Raw genomic sequence first — 21,884 nt, forward strand, 5'->3', positions numbered from 1 at the left:
CTGGAGGTAGGTAACCCCCGCAACAGGTGGAGGAGAGGGAGGTGTTCTAAAGTGTTAGCATTTTATTTCCTTTCCTTTCAAACCAGCCCCCATCTTCTGAATCTAACCCAATCATTGATTACCTACACTGACTGTCCTTTTAACGCCCCTATGTTCATTGCAGCACTAAGCATAATAGCTAAGAAATGGGGAAAAAATTTATCAGCTCATGAATGAATAAGCAAAATGTGGTACCTATAAATAGTGGAATACTATTCAGCCATAAAAATAATAAAATTCTATTAACATGAATGGAATTGGAGATCATTAAGTTAAGTGAAATAGCCAGGAACAGAAAGACAAGTACTATATGATTCCAACCATGTGTAGGCTATGTTGTGCTTGACTCTTAATTATTTATAAAAGAAATTGAATTTTTAGACTCTAAGTCATATCCAGCAAGGGGAATGCACCTGAGACTGAGGGAGCTTGTAAACATGGAAACATCACAAAAGGGTTTTCAGACTTTTCTAATCCTTCTGAAAACTTCACTGTACTGAGAAAACAATAAATTTCTGTGAATTCTCCCATGTTTTGGTAGAGAAGGTAATGCACTTTCAAACTTTTCTGATTATAGAACCTATTATTAGAACTAATGCTTGAGTAATCAGCATTCTAGCTAATCAATTGTATTTTACTTACTTCCTCCTTCTGTCTTTGGGTCTCTCTGTGTGTGTGTGTGTGTGTGTTTGTTTTTTGTTGTTGTTGTTATTTTTAACCCAGGGTTGCTTAACCACTGAGCCACAACTCCAGACCTTTTTATTTTATTTTTATTTTTATTTTTTTTAAATTTTGAGACAAGTTCTAAGTTGCATGAGAACTGGCTAAATTGCTAAGACTGACCTCAAACATGCAATCCTCCTGTCTCAGCCTCCCAAGATGCTAGGTTTATAGGCATTAGCCACCATGCCCACCTAACCTTCTTTTTTGATTTAAAAAAAAAAAAAAAATGGTACTTTCAATTTGAATTGATTCTTAATCCAACATTTTAAGACATATCTTTTTTGTGCCACTCAGGTTTTCCTAATTACCCTCAGGAGGAAATGAAAGGGAAACTTAGGAAATGATTATTGTTTAAATTTTTTACATTGCAGAGGGGGGATCTTTACTTGCCTACAAGGACCTCTGATTGCAATCATTCTTCACCAGGGAAGAGCCAGCCCAGTGGTCCACCAGCTGATAGGGCATTGACTCACTAAGTCCTGAGTTCCTCACTCTCTGTGCACACTGATCTCTGAGACATAGAAATGAGTTACTTAATGAAGGGTTAATGTGAGCTCTCAAAAACAGCATGGCATACATTTGTCATCTTATTTAAACACCACGTAATCTTGGGCTACGTAAGTGCGTACAGAAGGAGACAAGAGGAATGGGAAGTGAGGTGTACTGATGATCAAGTTTTTAGAAGAGTCCACACATTAAAAAGAAAGGATCCATGCCTATGGGTGCCCCCCTTAGTTTTCTCTGCTTTCCATGGTTAATCCTAAGCATTCTTCGAAATTCCTTCTTCGACTTCGGCACCATCTTTTTCCCATACATCACCCCTCTTCACAAGATAATGGAAAGCCAGTCTTAGGTCTCTTTTATTTCTTGCATGTTTTAATATTGTTTCCCTTTTTCTTTGTTCTCTGCCCATCTGCTTAGAGAGATGGGCATTTGTCTCATGGAAAGTAAGAGGAGTAAATAAAGGTTCAGGACCTATGCGAGCATGGAGTTAAATAGCTTACTTGAAGACAAATGTACCCCATCATCTTTGTAATTTCCTTACAAAGACTATACTGTCCAGACAGTACTTAATAACAATATGTATTCTAGTAAATAATCCCATTTAATAGGGATTATTTAGTAGTCCTTGTTAAGTAATCCTGGCTTTTATGCAAAAGAAATGTTTATCTATCTATTACAGGGAGCTGATAATTCTCCTGCTGAGCCACCAGAAGACAAATGGTACTAATACCAAATCTTTGCTCCCTCATGAAATTTCTCAGCTCATGAAAAGAGGAATGTCAATTCATTCTGTCACATTGTAAGCCAGTATTTCTTGGATAATATTATATGTCATAAAATGTTAGTTGATGTGTACTGAGCATAAATCAAATAGTATAGTTTGAATTTTAAAATAAAAGATTGTATTTGCATCTTAATTTGAAACTTTAGTCTGTGATTAAAATAAAGAATTTTCATTTAATGGAGGTTTCATAATACCAAATAAATGACAAGACTACCATCTCAAAGCTGCCTACCGCCTTTCCTTACTGTATGTAAGATTCCTATATTTTTTATGTGTGATTTTCCTTCTCTCTTCCAACTTCAAGAGGCTACTACATTCTGTGATTGGTAACTTTGTAGATCTTACCTCTGTCTTCAAAGCCAATCACTCAGATTTCTGCTTTCCCCATATGTAGCCATCTCCTTGTCTTTTATTCTTCCTGCCTCCCCATTATGAATATAATTGTGACTGGGAGTTTGACCCAGATAATCCAGGATAATCTTGCTATCTCACAATCTTTGGTCATTCGCTTCTGCAAAGTAACTTTTGCCACAGAATGTAATATTAAAAGGTTCCTGGGAATTTGAATATGGAACTACTCAAGAGCAATCTTTCAGCCTAACACAGACTCTAGGTAGCTGACATAGATAGCTATATATTTATTTAGAGACCTATAAGTTTTGAATCAGTAAGCAATCTATTAATTTTTATTTACTTATTTATTTCTGCAGTGCTAGAGATAGAAATCAGGGCTTCGAAAATAGTAGGCAAGCTCTCTGCCATTGAGATACATCCCAGCCCCCTTGATTAACAAATTAAAGTGGAAGAAATGTATGTGAATGTTAATAACTATCAATATAACTTTCCTATTAAAATGTTTGACTCAGAGATTGTGAGCTCATTTTATTACTTCTTCGTTAAGTTTTTACTTGAACATTCCATTTTTATTTCATCAAAATGATTTTATGCCACTCAAAAGTACAGATTTTAAAAGTACATTGTTTTCCTATAGCGATATATTTCTGCCATTTTCTTTGTGAGTAAACATGACCTCGTGGATTTATGATACTTCCCTTTACTTTGACAGTTCAAAACTCTAAAACTGTAAGGAAAGTAAGGGTATGTTCAAGGGAAATAAAAATGAACAAGGAACAAGCTGATAGGAGGCATTTAAAATAAAGGACAATTAATAAATATTTCTGACTATTAGGTGGTGTTCCTAGACCATAAAAATTAATCAAAACTCTCTGAAGATGTATTTAATTTGGAATTTAGTCCTTGTATTATTTTTTACCTCATTTTCAATGTAAGAATTAAATTGATGAGTTGTTGTTTACATAATACCTTGTCACTGAATTTCAACAACATATAGACATATTTTGCTTTATACCTCTATGTTTTTAAAATACAGGAATAGAACAGTTTATAAATGGTATTTACCAACAGTTTACTACTTTTTAATGCAAACTAAATCTTAATTATTCAGGCTCTTCCCTTGAAAGCCATTTAAAAATTAACATTTAATTAAATTTAAGGAAACATTTATAAAAGAAAAATAATTGCATGTGCAGGTTTGAACGCTGTTAACTTTTTACAACATTGTACAGTACCCATTTTGTTGGTGCAGACATATCATTTTTAAACTAAATAGTAAAGCCTATAGCACATTTATTTGATATTTTCAAAAGTCTAAAATAATACTGGGCCATTCTTTGCAATAGGTTTCTGTACTACTGTTAAGGACATTGTTTATCACATTTTTTTACATATGTAAATTCCCAAGGAATAAATTGTGACAGGAAGGTTGCCAGCCTAACAGCCTTCTTTGAGCCACAGTTAATGTCACCATCTTTGTCAGAAGGAAACTCTTGTACAAATACAGTTACAGGTATTTTTCTTACTGATTAAAACCTACTTTGTGCAAAGTCAGATTCATGAAAATGGAAATCAAATGCAATCGCACTGATGATAAAGGAATGAAATCAACGAATTTAAAATTCGGAAGGATTTTATTTTTTAAAAATTGGGCAAAGCTCTTAAATCATGAGAAATCAATAGAAATTACAATCATCTTCTTTCAGAACTCTATTTCTACTTGCTGCTGCATGTGAGGATAAAATTGTCAGTTGAAATAATGAAACTTTGTGCGACTAGCAGAGAACTTTGAGAATTTTAACATGAACTTATGATGTAAATTTTTATATAATTATATAAAACTTATAAGTTTTATATAAAACTTATAAGTTCTCCCACTGTATCTTTGTTAGGAAAAATTGCTGATGTACATCTAAAGCCTATGTTGGAATCCTTTCACTGGTGTGGCCCATGAAGAAAAACTAAATAAGATCTATAATATATTTAAATTTTAGAATAAGTTTAAAGAAAAAGTTTTGAAAATCATTGATATAAGTAAATAAACAAATTTCAGTGATATTGGGATAGATAATTCAAAGACATTAGAAATTTTATGCAATGTTTTTTCTCATTAATCTTATCTACTAACAGTATTTGATTGCTTCTAGCTAAAATGGAGGCAAACCAGGACATTATGACGAACTTCTCACTGTATATGGCTAGAAACACTGAGCATAAAATCCAGAGTGTAAAAGAGTGAGTGTTTTGGCTCATAGAGTAAAGATCTAGGGAAAGAAAGAATTCTAGAAAGGTAGATTTGGTTTTGGAGTTACTTTATTCTGAGGATTCTCCCTACAGGAGCTACCTAATATGCAGTAATATAGTTTGTCTCTGAAATATTTCCCAAAGGCCTATCTCCTAAAGGTTTATTCACCAGAGTGGCACTATTGGGAGGGATGAATACTTGATGAGGCTGGGCCTAGTGGGAAGATTTAGGGCATCAAGGGTGTGCCCTGAAAGGGATTATGGGACCCTGGTTTCTTTCTGTCTCTCATATTCAGCCATGAGGTGAGCAGACTTCACCATATGTTCCTACCACACTGTGCTGCCTGACCACAGGACCAAAGCAAGGGGACACTCAGTCATGGTCTGAAATCTCCAACACTTTGAACTACAACAAACCTTTCCTTCATTTAAATTGGTTTATCTCAGGTATTTTCTACAGTAATAGAAAATTGAATAACACAGGTATTATATGCCCCAGATATCTGTTACACAACAGAGATGGACTTCATACCAAAGAAAAAGTGATTTTAGACAGATATGGTCATTTAGCAATTATAGCTATTTCAAAACACCTTGATCCTTCATAGGTCTGAGAAAATAAGTCTAGGATTCATAGTACCTTTACTTATATGCTGAAAGCAAAGACATTTTCTTTAAAGAAAGATAACATAATTCCAGGTTTCAAAATATCTGATTTTTTAAAAATTCAATGATTAACTTGCAATTCAAATCAACTAGAAAAACACAGAAAGGAAAGATGATCTAAAAAGTAACCAAGAGAAAGACAGACAATAAAAATAGATACTCAGTGGACACTGATAATGGAGACATGATAGTGAGTTTAAAATAAATGTGCAGTATGCCTCCAAGAAAATAATACAGTAGAATGAGAAATTCAGTTGAGGTCTATAAAATAAAAAAGAATATCCAAAATTCGAGAACTTGATAGAACTCAGAATTTAAATAAATGAAATAAAAACAAGATAGGTTTTAGAGTATACAGAAATTATTAGCAAAATTAATAATAAATTTGAAAAATTCCAAATTGAAGTACAGGGAAGCATAAGCTTGAAAATTATAAAAAAGAGTGAAAGACACAAGGGCTGTAGTGGATGAGTAGAAATAAAAGTGCAAATTGTGTTAGGAAGAGAATAGAGGAAAAGAAGATCACAGAGTGACAAACATGATAAAACTCCAAGGTTGATTTTTGCTACGATACGTATTTACTTCATTAATGTTTAAAATGTATGGTATCTTGGATATTTATTTAAAAGCAAAACTATAAAGTATGCCATTAGGTTATGCCACTCAAGAGCTAGGTACAGTGTCCCATGCCTATAATCCCAGTGACTCTGGAGACTGAGGCAGGAGGATAGCAAGTTCAAAGCCAGCCTCAGCAATTTAGTGATACCCTGACTCAAATAAAAATAAAATGTCTGGGAATATGGCTCAGTGTTTCAGCATCCCTGAGTTCAATCCCAGGTACAAACAAACAAACAAACAAAGATTGTGCCAGTCAATAGCAGAGTCTAGATCTTTCCCCGACTTGTCTTAAAATATTAAACTTTCATTTCTCCTGAGAGTAAGTAGGCAAGAAGCATTTCTCAGTGGAACAAGAAGGGTTTTTTTTGTTTTGTTTTGTTTTGTTTTTTTTAATTCTTTGATCCTAGGATATAGGTAATAATATGGGGAAGACTCTAGTTAATTTAAAATGGATATAATTTGAATATTTCCATGATTACTAATTCCATGTTAAATAATGTCATTCTTGTTGCAAAGTTTTTAATAGATGCTAAAGAAGTATCTCAGGTTTTTTTTTCAGCAAAGTAGGTATGTCTGCTTTTATTGTGTAGATTCAACATTTGATTTGGGTTGGGGAGTCCTGATAATCAGGAAACTTAGTGAATAGCATAATTCAGTTTCTGCTACTTGAGTCCAAGTTGCAAACTTAAATAAGAAACAATCTTGAAAAAGTCATAAAACTATAGATAAAGTTTTGACCTGCATTATTTGTTTCAGTGTTGTGGGTGTCAAACATTATCAAAAAGATAGAAGTAGTGAAAACTAAATTATTCCTTCAGCAAAAGAACTCTTTTGACATAAGTTAACCAACATCCCTTGCCAGGAATTTTACTTTCAGAAATTACTCCTTGGGATGCTGTGCTTTATTTAATAGCGAATTGTGCACATACTTCCAGAGATATATGCATTTTGTGATTTAAAAACATGTTATCTATTTATACAGAAATAAGCCCAGCAACTCCATTGAGATTCTTATCATCAATTGGAAAATAGTATTTTTACAGTTTCGTATGTACCATGAGGCCTAGAATTAACCTAGAATTAACCCTCATCTGAGTTCAGATAAAGGCCTTATTATTAAATTTCGTTAGCATAAGACTCTGTGTGTGTGTGTGTGTGTGTGTGTGTGTGTGTGTGGTGCTGGGGATCGAACCCAGGGCCTTGTGCTTGCAAGGTAAGCACTCTACCAAATGAGCTATCTCCCTAGCCCAGCATGAGACTCTTAAAGCCATATTTTGAAAATGCAATCTGTGGCATCTAACTATACTGTTTTACAATTTTATAGTCATTTTGAAAAAAAAATGTTAGTTCATTATAATTATATATAATGGTGGAATTCATTATAATATATTTGTACCTTTGCATAATATAAATAAGTCCACTTCATTTCCTAGAATGTCCCCTTTCCATTTTCTCCTCCCTCCCCTTTCCTCCTCCCTCTCATCTCCCCCATCCCCGTATTAACTACTGCTCCCCCATTATTCTTACACATAAGAGAAAATTTACACTCATTTTCAATGCCAGCAACTCTATGTAACCTGATACCCTTTTATTTTTTGCTATTTTGTTTTAAGAAGAAACAAAAATATATACGATAAATTTAAAGTATTATTTATGAGCTTGCATAAAGGCTTAAAATGAATATTGAAGAATCTGTTTTTCTGTTATTTCTATTTATCATGCCTGTCAATGAATTAAGAAATTAAGAGTTCAAGGCTAAGGATGGTGCTGGTAGATACTGAGTGTCTTTGTCATTGTTGGGAGCTTGACTAGAAGCCTCCTGCTATTGAAAGTACTGGTAGATGTAGGCTCACCACTGCCTCTTGTCAGAAATAATTGCCTTTTACCAATGAGAATTTCCTAATCATATCTGGATGCTGTAACTTGTAGACATGGGGATTCAAAGGGATTCAGAAAGCCAAAGTCATGCCTCAAACTGGGGTCAAATCAAAGTTGTGATTTATATTCTAAATTACCTGATATAAGGACCAAACTGAAGGTAATCACGTGAGGCCACCTCCTTACTTAGCTTTTTTTCCCTGCCCTTATTTGCTTTCCTCAATTCTTGCCTGAGATCACTCCCCCAATAAATCATTTGGTCAAGAATCCTTGTCTTTGCTTTGAGGAAAACTGACTTAAGATGGTGGGTATGGAATACCTGACCTAAAGTAATGGGACTAGAAATTGTTCTACAAAGCAGATTTTAAAGTTGGAATTCTGGAGATGAGTCATGGAGTAAACAGATGGTGAAGAGACGTACGTCACTGGTGGCAGGTGGAGTATTAGTAATTCCAAGCATACTATAGCAATACAATTGATAAGACTCATGTGTGGTAGAGCTCACCAGGGATGAACCAACCAGGGAAATATCTCTGATATTTAATAGATACAATAAATAGTGCCTTCTGTGTTATTGGATGGATGTTGCCAAGGAAAGATAAAATGACAGATTCAGTTTTATTAATTAACAATGTAAAGCTAATTTTGTGAGTAAGGGAACCTCCTTCAATGCATTGAAGATCAACTCTTGATATCAAAGATCAGAAAGAATAAAGAACAGGCATAGGGCTCAATTGTGATGGTGGAAGAACTTCAAAGAAGAATGTTATTTTCATTCCTGACGTCTATGCCCAAATGAAGCCTTGATGAGATGAACTGGAATACTTTTTCTTGGGTTGGGTAGATGCACTTGAGGTTCTCTATCTTCCTGCCCAGGGAAGTGCCCTCTCTTCTTATTGGAAATATACTGCTGCCACTTGTTTGCAGTTTATGCAGAGACTTTAGAAATAGCACGTGCATTAGAATTCCATACTTGTCTTCAGAATCTATCATCACTTCTCTTCTGACCAGCATGCCTATGACCAACCTAAAATCTCAGCAAGTCTAATTAGGGAAATGTTGTACCTACTCATGGCAGATTAAAGATAAAGGAATAAAAGACTCAAATAAAGGAACATGCTAAAATGTATTTAAAAAGACTAGCAAATTTATCAGAAGCTATACTCCTTGAGATAGTACAGAGGATACACATATTTCTTAAGGTGTAAAGGAATGTATTGGTGACAGGCAGCACACTGTAGCATAGTCATGGAGAAGCTCAGTGGCAGTTGTCCTCTATAATCTGAGGCTGGTATTAGAAGATGCTGTTATCATATCTGGGCTCCTAAATGAAATGAGAGAATTCAATAATAATAGAAGGTCAAGTGGTACCACTTAAACATCAGGAAAAAAAGGACATAACATTCTCATAATAATAAGCAATTTTGGAGTGGTGGTCAGAGATATACAATGTCTACATTTGAAACATGTACAGAACAGTCTCATCCTATGGGCCAAACAAATGAGCTTCCAATAAAATAGTACTCAAAATACTAATTAAAATAGAACACGAATGGATGAATGTAAGTCTGAAGTAGGATTTCACAAGAAAGTTCTGCTTCCATGCTGAATTTCCAGACATGAACTTGTTCTCAGACCTAGAATCTGTTCATTGAGCAAGAACCCTGTAGCAAGTGGCAAGTGTATGTAATAGTTATTGACTCAGTCCTTTCCCAAAGAAGCTTTTAGCCATGTACTCAGATAATCATACACTGGGGAAAAAGAAATACCTATGTCTGAAAATGATTTGGTACATGTTTTGATATATACTGAGAGTATCTGAGGCACTATTTTACCCTCCTATGTTAAATAAGGGGCTTGTAAGGCCCAGGTGTAATTATAGTCCAGTGGTTCTAAGGAACTATAATTCCTTTCCCCAATTGCTAAATGATAATCTCTGCAGACACACTATAACATTGGAAGAATTCTCACATTGGTTTTTTGCTCTAAAGCATAAAATCTCTATTGGCATTAAAGGCTGTATGTAAGTTTCTGAATCTGCAACCCTAAACTAAAAGAACAAATTAAAATAATGCTGCATCCCAACAGGAATGACACAGATTAGCCTCATCATCAAAGATATAAGGCATTCAAGAATGGTGTATTCCTTCATAATCCTATTATGTTCACCAGTTAGGTCTGTGTAGTTCACAATTGGGTTAAGACAAGGGGCTGATTTTTGATGGACTGGATAGTGGCCAATGACTATCAGAAACTCAACCAGGAAGCAGCTTCAATTATGACTGCAGTGGGATGTGGTATCTTTGTTAGAGCACGTTAACACACTCCTGTGTGTGATATATTGCTTTAGACATGGCAAATGTGTGGGGTTTTTTTTTCCCCCAATATCTATCAGGATGGAAATCAGTAGTTCGCATTAATTTGGAATGGACAAGTGTATATTTATACTCCTTTGGACTATGTTAACTGACCTAATCTCTCTTTTAGAGAGTCTAATATGACATTGGCAATCTGCACATTTCTTTGAAAATTAAGTTAATTGGACCTAATGAACTTTTCCCTAAGAAGGGAAAAGTACTCTAGGTGCCTTAGTGGTACATGCACTTCAGAGGATGGGAGATAAACCTTGAAAAGATTCAAGAGGCTGTTGCTACCCTGTAGAAATTATTAGACTTAAACAATCTGGGACATTTTGGGATCTTCCTCCCAAGTTAAAAGATGAATTATTGAGCCTTGAGCCCTCTAATTCTTGGGGCATGTTCAATGTTTGTTAAGGCCCTTTGACTTAGGAGTAACCATACTGCTTTGACATACTTGTGATGTGATGTGGAAAGCTAATAGTTTTGAGTTGAATCCAGAACATGAAAAGGAGTTCTACAACTTGTTGTATGAATAGCCCTGCTATTTAGGACATACATCCAGGCAGATGTGATGGTACTAGAAGTATCTGTGTAGATGTAGATCCCATCTGAAACATCTGTCATGCTCACTAGAATAATTGCATTACAGACTTCTAAGTTCCTGGAGAAAAGCATCCCAAATTCAGTTAGAAAATGTGCATCACCCAAATAGCAGCCCCTTGAATGTTATTGAGTTTTGAGAGAGATTATCATCTAATCATGGGTTATTAATTGACCATATAGTCATAATTTCCTATCATAAGTTGGACATCTTAAGATCCACCAAGTCAAAAAACATAAGGAGAAATAAACTGTCATAAGCTTTGTGAAATGGACATGGTCCATTTAGGATCAGGTTCAAAAAAGTATAGAATCAAGTACAGAGACAAGTAAGCCTCACATGCAAGTAGCCTAGACTCCCATATCACCTACTAATAATGGTCTCTCTATGGCACTGTGTCCTCAGCAAGCATTCATTGGTCCACAAACCAAGGTTGCTGTCTCCCAAATACTCATTTGTAATTTTGAGAATTTATTCTTTTGACCCTGTCTACGTATCTTTGAGTTGAGAAGTCCTGTTCCTGGTGAGCAGAATGTTTCCAATATGTAATATAGTATGATTCCTATTAAATATAAAGCTCTGAATGACACTGGTCACTTTAGATTCGTCAGTGAGCAAAGTTATAACGCTCTTGGAGATAACTGACCTGCGTTTTAAGAGTCAATAGGGTTGTGATTACTTAATAGATGCCTTGGAGAACTACACACTTGACCAAAACATGTTTGGCAACCAGGAACTGATGAGAGCATGGTGACCAGGGTCTAAATACATTCAGAAATGCAGGTCTGGGTCACTAGAGCTTGTCACCCAGTGTGACAGGTGGGAAAAAGGAATTTGGAATGTGTAGATAGATAGGTAGATGAAAAATCATCAACTACTTAAGGGATTGTTTGTACACTAAAAGAAAATTAACTCACAGTTTTAACTTTTGAGTATATAATCTCATTTAGTAGTGGTTGAATAAATTAAGAATGTGCAATCATGATAAATAGAGAAGAAATGCATAAATTTCAAAGAGAGAAGAACATTCTAAATCGTTTGAAGATGGGAAAGAAAGACTCATGAAATCTTTGAATAAATGAAAGACATTTCATCTGTAAAAGAGAAACATTGCCATTTAAAAATAGGAATTTCAAGTCTTTTCATGTGAGAATTATTATTCAATATCTCAACAAAAATCATTTAATGAACTAGATTGAAGCATGGGCTATTCTTAAAATTTGGAATATCAACATAGCTATGCAGGTTTTTTATGTTGTAACCTTGCTGGGGAATGAGGTAGTAAGGGTGAAGAAGAAATAAATTAGCTCTTCCAATTTCTTTCAATCCTTCAATGTACATGATATTAATTATCTTGGTCATTTCTCAATTAAGTTTAGATACATTATGCAGTTCCTATCACAGTTCTTTACTTTTCCACACTTTGATTTAATTTTTCCTAATCCATTTATTATGGTTATTTCTTAAGTTAATTATTAAGGTAATTACTCATTATAAGTGTATATATTGAAATTTTAAAGTCAAAATCATTATTTTTCTATTCACTAGTACAGTTTACTGCCAAATGTTGATAATTACAGTTTGATAACTTTCAGTTTTAAAATGTTTTAAGATTATATTTTGTGTAAATTATAATTTAATAAAAATATGAAGAATCTGATTACTGTAATAGTGACTTGGTTATTTAATGCAGTGATAAGTAGAGCAAATATGTTACTTTTTCTTTCTTAGTAGGAGAGATGAACTTTTGAATACTCTTCTCTTGATACAAAGATAATTTAATATGAACGTATAATTTACATGCCATTTCCTCATGTAATGAATTGTCTTTTGTTTGAAATTTCAAAGGGAGTTTCTAGAGATAATATAATGGAAATAGTGGCAATCATTCAAATCAAAAACTATTTTGGCTTCAATTATCTACATTTTCAGAATAAACGTGCCATCAAGGGACTCAATTCTTTAATTCCATGTGAAACAGAACAGTAAATGCTCACAGGAGATTTAGGAGTGGTGGGGCAGAATTGCCTGACCTTGTCCAAATGTGCCTCGTCCTTGTCTGTTATCCAGCAGTGCTTCCTGATCCACCCTGTAATGACTGGACAACTGTTGGATTTTCCCTATGAATACTAAAAATAGCAATAATATCTTAAATGAGTTTTTAGTGTCTAGGTTAGTTTTTCTGTGATCAGAAGATAAATTCTGGATTATTTTGGTCCTTTAAAATACGTTAAGATTTACTTATTGTCAACTTACTGTTAATCAAAGTAAATGTTTTAGAACTTAACAAAAGTTTGATTTGACTTTGTTTATTGGCTGTTTTATTAATATAATACTGTTAGAAACAAGATGAAAATTGCCAGGCATTGAAGTAAAGTGAGGAATTCTAATGCAATGTGCAGCTCTACAAGATGACATTAGGAATGATGTCTTTAATTCTTAAATCTCAAGATGCAGCAAAGGATGTGCAGAGGCTCTTAAAAACCATGTGCTTTCCCTTCCTAACTGTAAGGGCCTTTAAATGTTTCATTAATTGGTTTTATTATTCTTTAGAGTTGTAAATTATACAATTATGTATTTATCAATTCCAAAATGTTTTATTACCTATTTTTAAATGTATATCTATCCATTCTAACTAAACATAGATATACTGTCCTTTACTATAATTGCTGAGCAAACTTAATTTTTAAAGGAATAATTTTAAACATAACTGTTAATTTTATCAGTTTCAAATTACAAAAAGCTGAGAATATTTCGTGATTAAAATCTGTATCGTATACACCTTTAAAACTGGTGGCAATTTTTCATGTGTACATGGTTATTTTAAAATCCTGTTTTAATTAATATTTAAAAGTTAATACATTTTTGAAGAAAATAACAGAATGCTGGAGATTAAAGTGCTTTTTTCTGATGGGATGAGGATCTCTAAATTTGAAGTTAGATATCTGAGTTTGAAATTCAGGCATTTCAAACAAAAATATAAGTTTATGTCAAAATGAAATGTTTAATCTCTCATAAAGCATGAGTCATCCATTTTAACAGAGAAATTAAGAAATAAAAAGAAAAACCTATAAAAAGTTTACCCTTAGGTACTTTGTTTTTAATTCATTTGTTGAAAATTAATTTCACTATAATGAAGGAATCAAATCTATTAGGAAACATTCTATATGAAAATAATGGGGTATGATTTTGTAAATATTTAGTTTCTGTTGAAACATTCAGAATACACATAAATCTTATCTGATGTGTTATGCATGTATATATCCTTTAGAAAATTTTAGAATTAATACAGTACTCAATATCATAACTGATGAAAATTATATTTCTGCTTTCTGAAACTTTATTACCCCAGAATAATGCAGTGAAAAAGAACAAAAAGTATTCATGTCTGTGTGGCTCCATGGGAATATAAGAAGACCACTGGTTTCTGAATTAGAAATTTCCCAAAAACTCTTTCCTAAAAACAATGTCTTTGAATCTGCACAAATGCAAACTTCTAGCCAAAACATTTTTACTTTTGTAAGGGGTGAGGACACATACTGAATACTGTTTTACGTCCAACAAAATTTAACTGCTTTCAGGTTAATTTCAATTATGCAATTGTATCAATTTAAATATAGAACTGATTAAACATATTCCAAAAATTTTCTGCTTAAGTGGAAAATTTTAAGGAATTTCTGTAGGAGTTAAGAAAATAGAACCTTTCTCTGCTTCACTTCAACTAATACAGATAGCCAACTTAATTTCTTATATTACTTTTAAACAAACTTTAGTGAGGAAGCATTGAAACATTTAAAAAACTCTTTATAGTATCTATTTTTTATATAACAAAGGTAGATTTATATATACATGTATATATATATATGTATGCACAGTTTTAAAGTTATTTCTTTTTTCTACAACTCTTTTTTTAACTTTTAAGTTGAATGGGTAGGTAATGTAATTTTTTAAGTTTTTTTTTTTTTTTTTCAGAATTACTTAGCTACTGCAGTTCCTTTGTAATTCCATATAAATTTTGTTGTCACCTTTCCTACATCAAAACAAACTCTGCAGGAGCTTTTTTTTGTTAAGTTTCATCTTAAAGTATTTAACTTTTGGAGCAATTTTACAGAATGCATTTGAAAAACATTCAATATTTAATAGTTCGCAGACTCTACTTTCCTTCCTCCCTCCCTCCCTCCCTCCCTCCCTCCCTCTCTCCCTTCCTTCCTTCCTTCCTTCCAACCATCCCTGAAATTCTGAGGATTAAACTCAGGGTCTTGCCCTCAATTGCATTTTCTTGAATACACAACATAAATGATTTTCTGTTAGTTTTGTATTCTAAGACCTTGATAAGTTCTCTTACCAATTCAAAGAGTTTTGTTTTGTTTTGCTTTGTTAGAATCCTTGAACATCCCACACACACAATTATGTGATCTGTGAAAGGAGTATTGTTAACTCTTTCACCAATGAAAATATGTATCTGCCTTCAACCCCAAGGTATCTTGGGTCTTTATACAAAGTCTGAAAGCCACGGGGTTGCTTTGCCCCACTGGGAGGCAGTTTTGTTTCTACCCTCTGCACACCACCCTTATGTTTGGAGATCCTAGTTAGTAAAAATTGACATTTTAGCCCAAAGTTGGCCATTAATAAATTTGTTAAAAATTTTAGCTGATTTCCTGTTTCATTTGTGTGGATGGTAACTGTCTCCTTCTCCCATACCTGCAGAGGTTCCAGTTCTCATTATCTTCCTGTCAAATTCCATTTTCCTGGTTGTCTTGTGGCCTCTTCTCCTTGATAGATTCACAAAACTGTAAAAGTTTTGCATATTAACCAGATTCATCTCTTTTTTTTTCAATTGAGTATATTATTTTATAGCTTTTATAGCTTTCTATGTCATATGTGGAAGCATTTTGTAATATTTACAAAACCAATTTTGTGTATATATAGTTTTATTTACATGATTAGGTATAACCGCTGAAGGATTTTCATTTATAGGTCACTTTCTCAACATTCATACAGATAAGTTCCAGCGTAAATGAAGCTATTTTCAAATATTTTGATGTAGACTTTAGTGTAAAAATATTTTAAGTATTTAATTAAGTAAATACCTTCTTCAACATATAAGTCTATAAATCCAAAATGATGATAGAAATGTTAAGTATAGAAGAAGCAGCTTGTTTGATTAAATTAATTGCCTGAATAATGTTATATTTAGATGTGAACTGGAGCTCATATTAGCATTTTATTTTTAGTACTAGTGGAAACAATGTTTATTGATTATTCACCAATGTTTCAACCAACTTATTTAATATCTGTTGTGTGCCATGCACTGTGTATAGAAACATCAACAAACTAGAGGCTCCACTGTAAAATAATATATTTCAAGAAAATAGGAAATAAAAAATTGTTTTCAAATCTAAAATATAAGTAAGTGTTGAGTCCAGTTAAGAATAATGGAGAAAAGAAAGGCAGGGAAAATCCAAATTTGTAAACTATTTGTAAAATCATCATAGTTCCTTAATGTAACTATCATAATTTTTACAAATATAAAATGGAATCTTTAATCTAATAAAGAATAAAAATATTCTCCAAACATCATGTAGAGTATTTTCATTTGAATGATATAAATTTATATAGCAAGTGCTAAAATTTTGTCAAATTATCAGGAGTGTTATTTGGTTGACTTTGTAATACAGGGGGTATTTTTTCTCTGAGGATAAACAATTTAAAGTTAGTTTCAAAAAATAATATTTAATATGTTTCAGTGTTGGAAAATATATATGCCTTTGTATATACGATGGAAACATTTTTCCAAGTACGGGATAAACTGTTAATGTAAAGTCAACAAGAGGAACAGATTTATGAGGACATACAGGACCTACAAAATGTGCATGTGACAGTCTTGCAATCAAATATGAGTGTTTATTACTCTTGTACTTTATCACTTATTTGTCTAAAATTATTTATGTTTAACAGAATCGTGGTGATGCAGGACCATTGAATGGCCACTTTAACTTTATTTCAATAGTTCAAGAATATTTACACTTATTCTTAAATAAGGTTAATATGACTGTCCTTGGAAAATTTTGAAGAGAAAATTAAATAACATATACACTTTGAAGAACATTTGGGAAGCCAGGAATGGTGTCCAAACTTTATTATACACAGTGGAGTTCAGCTCTACTGACTCGGGAGACCTTTCTCCTTGACCCAACCGCCATCCATGTTGAGGTCCAAAGACGAATACACTGGAGCACCGGCATCGTTTGGAATCAGCAAAGATGAAATCGTATCCAGCAGATATTAAGAAAACTATAAACTTACCATCTTTTAACTATTTCAAAAAATAAACTATGGCAACTCAAAAAGTGATTTTTTTTCCATAGAAAATGATTTAATATATAGATTTTTCTATAATGCCAACACATAAAATTCTAACACATACTTTTTATTAGGATTAAAAATACCCAAAATTAAAATTAAAAATTGCATATAGTAGATTTTTGTTATGATCCAGTAACTAGTAAAGAGTCCCATTTACATATGTAAGACAGCTTTCCTTGTTTTTTTCTGTAACCCACCATAACAACATAAAGGACTTGATTGATAGATGATGGTTGTAAATTAACATTTGTAAGTCCCATTTATGGGTGAATGACACAGACATTAAAAAAAAAAAAACTGTGAGTAAAAGAAAGAGAACTAACTTAACACTTCCAGTAAAATTATTTATTTGATTTTTTTGCCTGGCTCATTATTTGAATTACATTGCCACCTCGTGGTTAAATTGGGTGTTAAAAACAAAGTTCACATTTCGAAGTCAGAGAGCTGTTTGCAGTCACAAATCTACTATGAGAGATAAAAATACAACGTCTAGTATTATTTTAAGCCCAGGTCCTAAAAAAATCATATTTTAAGTTTGGAACAAGGAAGAAATCCTTAGGCACAAACACGAGCTACAATCACTGATTTCAGTCTATGCTGTGTTGTGATTTGCTATTGATGCCAAATGCTTATTGTTTATTCACAAGCTACTTTCCTTTTCTTGGAAAGGTGGTAGAGACATACTTAGACTGATTAGGATGACTTTCCAACATGATTGTAGTAATCAGAGTTCTATAGAAAGACAGAACCAACAGGACTTGCTTATCTTACACAGATAAAGGAGTACTCCCTAAATGAAATTTTGCTTTCTCAGATTTCAGTTACTTGTGGTCAACTGCAATTTGAAAATATCAAATTGTTTTTAAAAATAAAATCTTTATATCAAGGATGTGAAGACACAAACATTGCTAGACACGGTAATTTGTCAAATTTTAGTTTCAGTAAGGAAAATTCTTACTACTAGCAATACATTTTTATTTTTGGTCAAAAACTTGGAGAGAATATTAAAATTTCCATTTGATTAATATTTTCTTTCATCACTAGTGGAGGCTTCAGGCCATTATATATCCTTATTTATGAATAAGTATTAATTATTATGAAAGGAGGAAGAGAAATTGGCAAGTATCACAAATTGAGAATTTGAATTCCGTAGCATGGTTATTCTGAATATTTTCTGAATCTCTTTTTGGCTTTACATAAGTTAGTTCTTTGAACTTATGTTAACTAACCAATATTTTATTGAATGAAACCTAAAGTTTATAGCTTTCTATAGAGTAGAATAATTCCTTCCATCCCAAAAACATTTATAGTAAAGCTTTTTACTTTGATGGTACATGATTAATTTATTGACTTGATCAGTCATTGGTTAGCAATTATTCTCAGCTCTATAAAATCAGGAATAGAACAGTTTACCTGGGAATATTAAAATTGGAATTTTTAGTCACTACTAGCACGTTTAGATCATAACTAATGAGATGTACATATTTAAATATCATGTATTTCCCCAGACCTGGATCTTTTACAGTTGCATACTTTTTTCTTATTACTTTTGTTTTTGTTAGAGAGGAGTACTTAGTCACCACTTGTGGTTTGTTATAGCAAGAAGAGAGTATAAAATTAAAATGAATCAATGGTCTCAATGTACGACCTGAAATTCTGTAACTACTAAAGGAAAACAGAGGAAACAACTTAAAGGTAGTGGTACAGGCAATAATTTTCTGGATAGGATTCCAAAAGCACCGGAAAGGAAAACAAAAATGACTATTGGGATTTCATCAAGCTCAAAAAGTTTCTTTATAGCAAAGCTGTTTTTCTTTTTTGTAGTTCTGGGAATTGAACCCAAAACCTCACACATGCTAGGGAAGCACTCTACCACTGAGCTTCATTCCCAGCTATTTTTATGAATTTATTAGCCATTTTTATTTCTTCTTTCAATAAATGTCTATTTAGATCACTTACATATTTCTACTTGGATTATTTGTGCATATTTTGATGCTATTAAGTTTTCTGAGTTCTTTATATATTCTGATTATCAACCCTCTGTCAGATGAATAGTTGGTGAATATTCTCTCCCATTCTGTAAGTTGTCTCTTCACTATGTTGATTATTTACTTTTATATGAAGAAGCTTAACATTATTAGTTTTCAGGAAAATGCATCACTCCCCATCAGGAAATGCAAATCAAAACTACAGTGAACTTCCATTCCAACCCAATTAGAATGGTTATTTTCAAAACAACAACAAATAAAAAAAGTTGGCAAGAATGTAGAAAAAAAAGAACATTATACACTGTTGGTGGAAAAATGGCATGGGTATTCCTCAATTAAAAAAAAACACTAAAGCTAAAAATAGAACTACCATGTGATTCAGTTCTACCACTTTTAAGTGTGTATCAGAAGGAATCGGAGTTCCTTCACATACAAAAGAGAAGCCGGCATACCTATGTTTGCGGTTTTCATAATAGCTAAGGTATGGAATCAGCCCAGGTGCTGACCAGATTAATGTATAAAGAAAACATGGCAAATGTGTACAAAGGTGTACTATTTAGTCACAAATAAGAGTAAAATCCTGTCATTTGCAAGAAAGCAAGTGGAACCAGAAGGCATCATGTTAAATGAAACAAGCTAGACACAGAAGTGTCACGTTTTCTCTTACTTATAGGAGCTAAAAACGCAATGAAACAAAACAAATCCCTGAAAGTAGAAAAAAAGATAACTAAGGACCAAAACAGGAGAGAAGTCAGGGGCAGGGAACGGAGAAATTGTTAAAGGGTGGATGAACATGATCAAAAGATGATGTATGTGTGTATGGAAATATCACAGTGAATCACATTAATTTGTACAATTAAACTATGTTAGTAATTATAATTAAATGTGTTTTAAAAACAAATTAGGTAGATCAGTCTATTATCACTTCATATAGGAATAAATCATTGTAATTTCTAATTGGAATTTTTTTTTTTTTACATTTTAGTCTGGATCATAGTGATGCCATTTAATCTTCTTTAAATTTCAGATTTGATATTCTCTGTCCCTATAGTTACACAGGGATTTTAAAATTCCAACAAAACCATCCACAGCTTCACAAATGGTTGGTTAGTTCATGACTTATGAGAAAATCACTATGTAGTTTAAATGGGATTCCTCAATACGATTATGTAGAGAAAAATACTTCTTGAGTCAACTTAATTTTCATTAGGCACTGTTTACCTTTATGGAGTTTGATAAACAGTCCTATTGGTATCAAAATTATTAGTATTATTATTTCAATCTTTAATAGAAATGTCATGGTTTGGACCTAGAATGTGCCCCTGGAAAGCTCAAGTTTTAGGCAATGTAGCAATATTCAGAAGGGAAATGATTGGGTTATGAAGGTCCTGATCACTGGTTATTCCATTTGATGGATTAATTATTTAAATGGACTACTCGGTGGTAATTTGTTGCAGGTGGGGTGTAGCTGGAGGAAATAGATCACTGGGGCATGGCCTTGGGAAGTTTTTCTGTCCTTGGCTCTTTCCTGCCCCTTCCTGCCCCCCTCTCTCTTTCTTTCTCCCTGTTCTCGCCTTTCTCTCCCTCCCTCTTCCTCCTTCTGTTTCCCGGTTGCCATAGCTGAGCAGCTTTACTCTGCCATGCCCTTTTCCTTTTGCCAGAGCAATAGAGTTGGCCAACCATGGACTGAGACTGTGGACTAAACCTCTGGAACTGCAAAGCCAAAATAATTATTTTCCTCTTCTAAGTTGTTCTTGTCAGGTGTTTTGGGTACAGTAACAAAAAGCTGACTAGCACAAGTAACAACCCATGTGTTGTATGAATTTACAATTTAATACATTATATTTTTGTTCAGGTCATAATCTTTTATAATGTTCTGTTCTTCTTAACTAACCCTCTCAAACAGCAAAATGGACGAAATGGAAAAAAAACAAAACAAAATCTTGGTTTCTCATCATGCTCTTTGTTAACATATTTTTGCACTTTGAGTAAACATTTGATCATATGTTTGGAATGCCACTCAGATTTGCTTATAAGACATTCAAAATATTTGAAATAATTAAAAAATACAAAGTGAAATGCTGGGAAGTTATTGGAACATTTATACTAAGAATTGCAAAATTTGGCCACAAGATGGTGCACTTAATCTAGTTATCTGCAACAGAACAGTCTACAAGATATTCAATTTTATTTTTATTTTTTTGGATGTTCAATCATTTTATTATTTTGAATGAATTTTACTTTTTATTTACTATAACATTTAATTCAGCATAGTAGCCATTTCTGATTGTGTTTATGCATCAATTTTGTTCTTATGTAGGAAGGTCTTGATTTATATGCACACATGATTTAAAATAAAAGAGTAGAAAAGATATTTTCTCCCATGTAAATTCACAAGGTTCTCTTATTTATCACCTTTAAAATTATACTTAAGACAAATTAACGCTTTTTCTTCCTTTGGGGAATAACTATAAGAATAAGAAGATAAAAGGAAATATTTACAAGAAAAACACAATGTTTTCATGCTCATTAGCCTTTATAATTTTGAACAATTCTAAATTTGTTGCTGCAACAGAATAAAAATTGCAAGCACAGATACTAAAACCATAAAGCATACTACTTCAACATGTTGCAAACTTTTTAAAAAAGTAGGATGAATATTTGCAATAATTATTTGTTCTAATTAAAGAACATCTAGATCATAGGTTTTTACATGTTATATATTGACGTATTTCATTCAATAAATTTCAATCACAAGA

The sequence above is a fragment of the Sciurus vulgaris genome (assembly GCF_902686455.1).
Source record: "Sciurus vulgaris genome assembly, chromosome: 5".
Taxonomy (NCBI): domain Eukaryota; kingdom Metazoa; phylum Chordata; class Mammalia; order Rodentia; family Sciuridae; genus Sciurus; species Sciurus vulgaris.